We start from the raw sequence: 9156 nt of genomic DNA, 5'->3' as shown, positions 1-9156 counted from the left end.
TAAGTATAATTTCCTAATTTCATTATTGTTGCACTCTATTCACAGTGGAGGCTGGTAGCCTCATTTTATTGCCATTACTGCCATAAAGTCTTATACAGGACTTTATATGTTTGTGTTATGATATCAGGAAAAGGTTTCTTGGCGTAAACTGCAACAGACAAAGCTTACACCTTAGTTTTGGTACAGAACATGGAAGCTTATTTCTGCAGCCTTTTACCATTCAAACAAGAGCTCATGCAACATTTAGTTTTGTATTTTATGTAAGAACGAGTCCACTGGCCATCCTTCATTAGGCACTACATGTCATATTAACCACTTTACCACCGGAGGATTTTGCTGTCTTCCGTCCAGGCCACTTTTTGCGATTCGGCGCTGTGCGACTTCAACTGACAATTGCGCGGTCGTGTGACGCCGTACCCAAACGAAATTTACGTCCTTTTTTTTCCACAAACAGAGCTTTCTTTTGGTGGTATTTGATCACCTGTGCGATTTTTACTTTTTGCGCTATAAACAAAAAAAGAGCGTTTATTTTGAAAAAATAACAATATTTTTAAAATTTTTTTATATGAAATTCCCCCCAAAAAAGATGTAAAAACCAATTTTTTTAAAAATTTTTGGCCAATTTGTTTTCTGCTACCTATGTTTGGTAAAAAAAATCGCAATAAGCGTATTTTGATTGGTTTGCGCAAAAGTTATTGCGTTTAATAACAAAGGGAAAGATTTCTGTCATTTTTGGTGTTTTTTTTTTAACGCGTAATGGCGGCGATCTGCGATTTTTTTTGCGGGACTGCGACATTGCGGCGGACAGATCGGACCCTTGACTGACATTTTTGACACTTTTGGGGGTACCATTGACATTACTGCAGTAATCAGTGCTATATATATGCACTGTTACTGTAAAAATGACACTGGCAGGGAAGGGGTTAATTTTATTGGAGAGGGAGGGGTTAATGTATGCCTGGTGCTTACTGACGTGTAGGGGGGGAGGTGACTGAGTGAGTCATGGACAGATCGGATGTCCAGCTATGCTGAACAGTCCGATCTGTCACTCCCTGTCACTATGGAGATCCGCCCGTTGTGTTTACACACAGCGGGCGGATCTCCAGACTCGATCCCCGACGATCGGGTAAGAGCAGCGGCGATCGCCGCTGCTCCTCCCCTGGCCCGACTCCCGCTGTGAATGAAAACAGTGGGAGCGAGCCTCCGGCGGCGCGCAAGCGCCGCCCAGAAGGGGGAGTGTCTGACGACGTAGTACTACGTCGTCAGACGATAACGAGCCACTCTGCCGCAGTAATATTACTGTGAGTAGTGGTAAAGTGGTTAAGGGCCTGTTCGCACCACATGCAGTGAAGTGATTTTTTTTCTGCATCAAAAAAGCATAGAAAGCAGGTTGTATGGGTTCCAATTCCATACAGTATCTCACAAATGTGAGTACACCCCTCAAATTTTTGTAAATATTTTATTATATCTCTTCATGTGACAACACTGAAGAAATTACACTTTGCTACAATGTAAAGTAGTGAGTGTACAGCTTGTATAACAGTGTAAATTTACTGTCCCCTCAAAATAACTCAACACACAGCCATTCATGTGTAAACCGCTGGCAACAAAAGTGAGTACACCCCTGAGTGAAAATGTCCAAATTGGGCCCAAATTGTCAATATTTTGTGTGGCCACAATTATTTTCCAGCACTGCCTTAACCCTCTTGGGCATGGAGTTCACCAGAGCTTCACAGGTTGCCACTGGAATCCTCTTCCACTCTTCCATCACGACATCACAGAGCTGGTGGATGTTAGAGACCTTGCACTCTTCCACCTTCCGTTTGAGGGCGCCCCACAGATGTTCAATAGGGTTTAGTTCTGGAGACATGCTTGGCCAGTCCATCACCTTTACCTTCAGCTTCTTTAGCAAGGCAGTGGACGTCTTGGAGGTGTGTTTGGGGTCGCTATGTTGGAATATTTCCCTGTGGCCCAGTCTCCGAAGGGAGGGGATCATGCTCTGCTTCAGTAAATCACAGTACATGTTGGCATTCATGGTTTCCTCAATGAACTGTAGCTCCCCAGTGCAGCCCCAGACCATGACACTCCCACTACCATACTTGATTGTAGGCAAGATACACTTGTCTTTGTACTCCTCACCTGGTTGCCGCCACACACGCTTGACACCATCTGAACCAAATATGTTTATCTTGGTCTCATCATACCACAGGACATGGTTCCAGCGATCCATGTCCTTAGTCTGCTTGTCTTCAGCAAAATGTTTTCAGGCTTTCTTGTGCATCATGTTTAGAAGAGGTTTTCTTCTGGGATGACAGCCACGCAGACCAATTTAATGCATTGTGCGGTGTATGGTCTGACCATTGACAGGCTGACCCCCCACCCCTTCAACCTCTGCAGCAATGCTGACAGCTTTCATACGGCTATTTCCGAGCACGTGCACTCAACTTCTTTGGTCAACCATGGCAAGGCCTGTTCTGAGTGGAACCTGTCCTGTTAAACCGCTGTATGGTCTTGGCCACTGTGCTGCAGCTCAGTTTCAGGGTCTTGGCAACCTTCTTATAGCCTAGGCCAGTGGTTCTCAACTTCTGTCCTCAGGACCCACTAACGGGCCAGATTTTAAGTGTTACCTTGGGGAGATGCAGACTAGAATACTGCTATCACTGAGCAACAAGTGATATCACCTGTGATATATTTCAGTTATCTTGCAAATCTGGCCTGTTAGCAGGTCCTGAGGACAGGAGTTGAGAACCGCTGGCCTAGGCCATCTTAATGTAAAGCAACAATTCTTTTTTTTCAGATCCTCTTTGCCATGAGGTGCCTTGTTGAGCTTGCAGTGATCAATATGAGAGAGTGAGAGCGATAACACCAAATTTAACACACCTGCTCCCCATTCACACCTTAGACCTTGTAACACTAACGAGTCACATGACACTGGAGGGAAAATGGCCCAATTTGGACATTTTCACTTAGGGGTGTACTCACTGTTGTTGCCAGCGCTTTAGACATTAATGGTTGTGTGTTGAGTTATTTTGAGGGGACAGCAAATTTACACTGCTATACAAGCTGTACACTCAGTACTTTACATTGTAACAAAGTGTCATTTCTTCAGTGTTGTCACATGAAAAGATATAATAAAATATTTACAAAAATGTGAGGGGTGTACTCACTTTTGTGAGATACTGTAATTCACAACAGCACAGTGTGTTCCAGTGCTTTTCAGATCCAGAAAAAAAAGTACAACATGCTGCTTTTATCTTGCACAGAACTGTATTGCAATGCCGTAAAATACATAAAAAAAGTGTTAAAAAAAGCACATGCAGAAATATGTCTGGAACGGATCTGGAGGACGTTTTTTTTGGTGTGAACTGGCCCTAAATCTGAACTCCAGGCAAACAACATAATACACTTAATACAACTTAATGAGATAAATACATGACAGCTGTTGTACCTGACAAAGGAATTGCATTCCTGTCCATCCAGTTCTGGGATTTATACACTGCTGCCAGGTTAGTGATCTGCATTTCCTCTATGTCAGGAGCGTCTAATGCTCCTGCTCCTAATTCCAGCATCCTGGTTTTGTCTGTGGCAATGTCCCTGTCTTTCTGTCCACCTGCAAGGTGATTCATGTGGTCAGTCTCTGGGTGGAGACCAAACCTGATATAAGCGGACTCTTGAAACGCCATCTTGGAACGCAGGTGCAGAGCAAACTTGCATTCCTAGGTTGATTTGAATGCTGCGATTCAATTTGTGACACTGTAAGTTTGATTCATTTTAAATAAAATTTGGATATTGTGCACTATGAGAGGCTTCTCTTTTACCTCCCTCTTTGAGCAAATTCTGCCATAGGAATTTAACCCCTTGACACCGGCATAACGCAAATATGCGGCCTTCTGCTTCAAGGGGTTGTACCAGGGTGATTCCTGCAGCTGCAGGCATCACGGCGGTACCATTTTTAGAGCGGACAGCTCGGCTGTTATTTACAAGCATCCAGAGGGGACGTCCCCCTCCTCCCGCCACCATCCGTGGCCCGCCCAAGCTCTCCTGTCTCTCTGGGAGGCCTCAGCGACCAGCCAGCACGTCCCCGGAGACCTAAACAAAGCCGATTCAGATTTAGTAACCTGGAAGCAAGGACATGACATCACTTCCGGTTACTTGAGCCTAAAAGGCACCAGATTGTCAGTATTCAAAATAGCCAAACAATCGTTTTAAATGATTTTATGTGCAAAGGAGGGATTTATGGTATTATAGACCCCAGATCCCTCCAAAAAAAATACCTGACATGTGACTATTGCCTTCACAAGGGATGTTTACAATCCTTGTGTCAGCTATAAAAGTTTTAAAACATTTTTTTAAAGGGACAGTTTAAAAAATAAAAATAAAAAATAAAATAAATAAGAAAAAACATTTTTTAAGTGCCCCATCCATCCATGATAGCACACAGAAGCGAACGCATACGGAAGTCGCGCCCGCAAATGTAAACAGTGTTCAAACCCCACATGTGAGGTATCACTGCGATCGTTAGAGCAAGAGCAATCATTCTAGCACTAGACCTCCTCTGGAACTCCAAACTGGTAACCGTTAAAAAAATCGAAAGCGTTGGCTATGAAAACTTTTAATTACTGCCGTTTGTCGCCATTCCACGAGTATGCGCAATTTTAAATCATGACATGTTAGGTATCTATTTACTCGGCGTAACATCATCTTTCACATTATACAAAACAATTGGGCTAACTTTAATGTTTTTTTTTTTTTTTAATTCATGAAAGTGTATTTTTTTCAGAAAAAAAAATGTTTTTAAAGACCGCTGTGCAAATACAGTGTGACATAAAATATTGCAACGACTGCCGTTTTATTCCCTAGGGTCTGCTAAAAAAAAAAAAAATATATATATATATATATACATATATATATATATAAAATGTTTGAGGATTCTAAGTAATTTTCTAGCACAAAATACTGATTTCACCTTGTAAGCAACAAGTGTCAGATTAAGGCTTAAAGCCTCGTACACACGTACCGATTGTCGGCCGTAAATATTCGGCCGACGACCGATTGGCCGATTGTAGGCTTGTTAGTATGATGCTTCCGACAGCTGACAGCGCATTTTCGGCCGAACAGAATCTGTCGTGCAGGCATTAAAATGTTTGTTGGCCAACACCAGAACGGCCGATTGTTCGCCAGTCAGTACAGAATTCGGCCGACAGACAGCAGATTAGCAAGACTGGGCATGCTCAGAAAAGAAAAAAGACAAGGAAAGTTAACCATCACATGACATCACTTCTGCAGTCGGCTGTTGTTGGCCGACAAAATTCGTGTGCAGTCTTTTGCAGTTTTCAACAGACACGACAGCCCTGGACAAAAGACGGCCGATCGTTCGGCCGACGATCGCTACGTGTGTACGGGGTTTTAGGCCCGTACACACGATAGGAAAATCTGTCTTCGTCTCATTAGTACAGATTTCGATGGAAAAAATCTTAAGAGCAAGACTAGACATGCTCAGAGAGAAAGAACACATACAAAGCAATCCAGCACATGACATCACTTCTGAAGTAGAATTCTGTCGTACGGGAAAATTCGTATGAAAATAACCTCTTCACTTTCCACATCAAACTAGCATGCCACAAAAAACGGACGACAGTTCGTTCGATAATCTGATCGTGTGTACGGGGCTTTAGTCTTCAAGGGGTTAAAGGCACAGGAGGTGCCACTACTGATGGTCCAGCCTGAGATGTTCCTTTGACTTTTAGAACAGTAGAATACTGCCAGCGAAATCACCAGATACCCAATGCTGTTTTTGACTGTCTGTAAGGGGTCAATAAGCTCCATTGAGTGGGCTGTGTGCTTGTATGTTGGTGAAGAGGAGACACTAATGGTCACTGTCGGTGTGGAACTATTGCGGTGCTTTTTGGACTCACTTGGAATTATTTAAAGGACACTAAGTAGAATGATTGTGTTAATCACTTTAAACACAATTTCACTGGAAGTATGAGCACAATAGTAAATTTGTGGAATTGAGAGCGTGGTTAATAATTATGTTTTTGTGTTTAGTTTAGTACCGCTTTATTGACTATCCATTGCCAGAGACAATCTTAAAATAAGAGAACCCGGCATGTCATGTGACCAGCGTGAAGCTATCTGGAAAAAGGTAAGTACATTAAAAAAAAAAAGGGTGAAGGGGAGCCTAAAGCGTTTAAAAAGGGCCTTACTGTCCTGTTTAGCAGCAGGCACTGTGGAACAATTTATCCTCAAATTGTACATGAGAAATAAGGTAAAATAATTGGAGTAAGGTCTCAGGACTACAATCCACCCTCTCAGAGCATCTGCAACGTGTTTTCATTAGGAATTTGAAAGCTGACAGGCCACCAATTTACTGTTGAGGAGGGAGAGCAAAATGAACTGACCTAAAAGCACTTTCTGCTATAAACCTTTGAGGATAAATGATTCCAAATTGCCAGCACTTACAGAGGTAATGTAATTGAGGGCTTGCTTTGAGGCCTGGTTCACATCTATGCATATTTTAGTGCGGTTTGCAGAAACTACAGACAACTACAGTCCAATTGGAAAGGGTCAGGGACTTGCTTTTAACGCAACGTGGAGCGTTTTTGGCTCAATAGACTTCAAAAGACAGGCTGCAGAAATGCATGTAGTGCATTTTTAATGCGTTTTGCCTGCCTAACAGCAAAACGCATCAAAAACTGCGTGAAAAACGTGTTTTTTTATAAAATGCAAAACGCACCACAAAAAGCCCTGCAGAAAAGTAAGAACTGTTTTTTAATTTTTTTATTTATGAGGTGGCTGCGCAGCTCTGTTTGCCATAGTTAGAGTGTTACTAAACCCAGGAGCCTGCATTCACTATATCTGGTCTTCCACAGTACACAGAACATGGAAATGCAATTATTTTAGTAAATGTAAACTGCTAAATAACTTTTCTCATCAGCAGTATATAGCAGTCTTGTTGCTTCTATCAGTGTCTGGTTAAAGCTTGTAGGAGGAGTTTTCATTCTCCTCTGATTGTCCTATGAGGCTGCAGGACCCCTGACCCTCTGTCTGGACAGTGCTGACTGGCCCTGTGATGATCACAAGATCCTAAGAAAAAAAAACTCTCTAGCAATACACACCAAACTTTTCATGTGCAGCCTGACTCCAAAGGCTCTGTCTTATCAGGAGATTAAATGGGGACAGTGGAAGAAGGGGAGGATCAGAGAAGACAGGATCAAGCAGCCTTTTTACACAATGCAGAGGATCAACCCCTAGGTTCCATAGTAATTATAACAAGCATACTTTACTGCATATACAGACTGATTCTTGTTGTGGGTTTAGTAACATTTTACACTCTTAAGGACCTACACATGCAGATATACTGCGATATACTGCAGTAGGGCCTATACGTGAATTTGTGCAGTGAGTATAATCCTACCACTTTATAAAACTCTGGTCCGAACACATCTGGAGTATTCTGTCCAGTTCTGGTCGCCAGTCCTCAGGAGGGATGTGTTGGAGCTGGAGAAAGTCCAGAGAAGGGCAACTAAACTGATTGGGGGATTGGAGGACCTTAATTATGAAGAGCGTCTGCAATCGCTTGATTTATTCTCCCTGGAGAAGAGACGCCTGAGAGGGGACATGATAGCAATTTATAAATATCTCAATGGTGATCTCGGCATAGAAAAAAAGCTATTCAGTTGGAAGGATTGCATGAGGACTAGAGGGCATACAATGCGATTAGAGGAGAAGCATTTAACCTCAGGCAACGTGGGGGGTTCTTTACTGTTAGGGCTACAAGATTGTGGAATTCTCTACCACAAGAGGTGGTTTCTGCGGGAAGTATGGTAGCTTTCAATAGACTCTTAGACGTACATCTCAAGGATCAGAACATTCAGGGGTATGCAAGATGATTACAGCCACACACACCTACACAGGTTGAACTAGATGGACTATTGTCTTTATTCAACCTCACTTACTATGTAACTATGTAACTATGAGTCTAGGGCACACGATCCCGCCACACTAAACCCTTTGAGCGCCCCTGATGTTAACACCTTCCCTTCCAGTGTCATTAGTACAGTTTTTTTTAGCACTAATCACTGTATTAGTGTCACTGGTCCCCAAAAAAGTGTCAACAGTGTCAGTTCGGTGTCCGATTTGTCCGCTGCAATGTTGCAGTCCCGCTACAAATTGCAGATCGCAAAATTATGCTATAGTCTGTAGACATGATAACTTTTGCGCAAACTAATTATTATATGCTTATTGGTATTTTTTTTTTTTTTTTACCAAAAATATGTAGCAGAATACATATTGGCAGATCTTCATTATTAATTGTAACCACACTGTCTGCCCTAACAAAGGGTTAAGGCTTCGTTCACACCTAGGTGATTTGAATTGTGAGCAGGATCGCCTGGAAAACACATTGTTTCCTAATGGCACCCCAAACGCTGTATGATTTTGCCGCAATTTTTGAGCGACAAAACACGCTACAGTAAAATTACAGCAAAAATTGCAACGCCTAACGCTCCTGGCTCTGTGTCAATATTTGGTACATGAGCTTCTTTGGAGCATTTTTGGAGGGGGAGGGATACCCATTTAAATTAATAGTACTGCTCCACAAAAAAACACAAAAAAGCTAAAAAAAAAAAAAAAAAAAAAATGCGCTGCAGCAGTTTTTCGCTGCACTACGCTCAGGTGTGAATGAAGGACAAAGGTTTAGGGCAGGGGTCTTCAAACTATGGCCCTCCAGTTGTTCAGGAACTACAATTCCCATCATGCATAGTCATGTCTGTGAGTGTCAGAGTTTTACAATGTCTCATGGGATGTGTAGTTCCGCAAACAGCTGGAGGCACATAGTTTGAAGATCCCTGGTTTAGGGGCTTCTTGCATTGTAGGATTATGAGGACAGACTTGGGACGGGCTCACTCTATCATTGTTCAGAAAACCATGCAGTCAGCCATGACACCTCCTGAGAAACATTTAACAGGTGAGAAACATTAAAAAATTAAGCATGCTGTGTGAATGGGAACACATAATAAACATATAGTGGGAGTTTCTCAAATGTATTTATTTTTTTTGGTGGCCCGTATGGGAAATTTTGACTGCAAAAGTGGAAATACGCTTTAAGGTGCACAGCCGTCTCATAGTTGCCAACATTTGAAAAATATTTCCAGG

Source organism: Pelophylax lessonae (genome assembly GCF_965119305.1).
Source record: "Pelophylax lessonae genome assembly, chromosome: 1".
Classification (NCBI taxonomy): Eukaryota; Metazoa; Chordata; class Amphibia; order Anura; family Ranidae; genus Pelophylax; species Pelophylax lessonae.
This window is presented reverse-complemented; position numbering follows the sequence as displayed.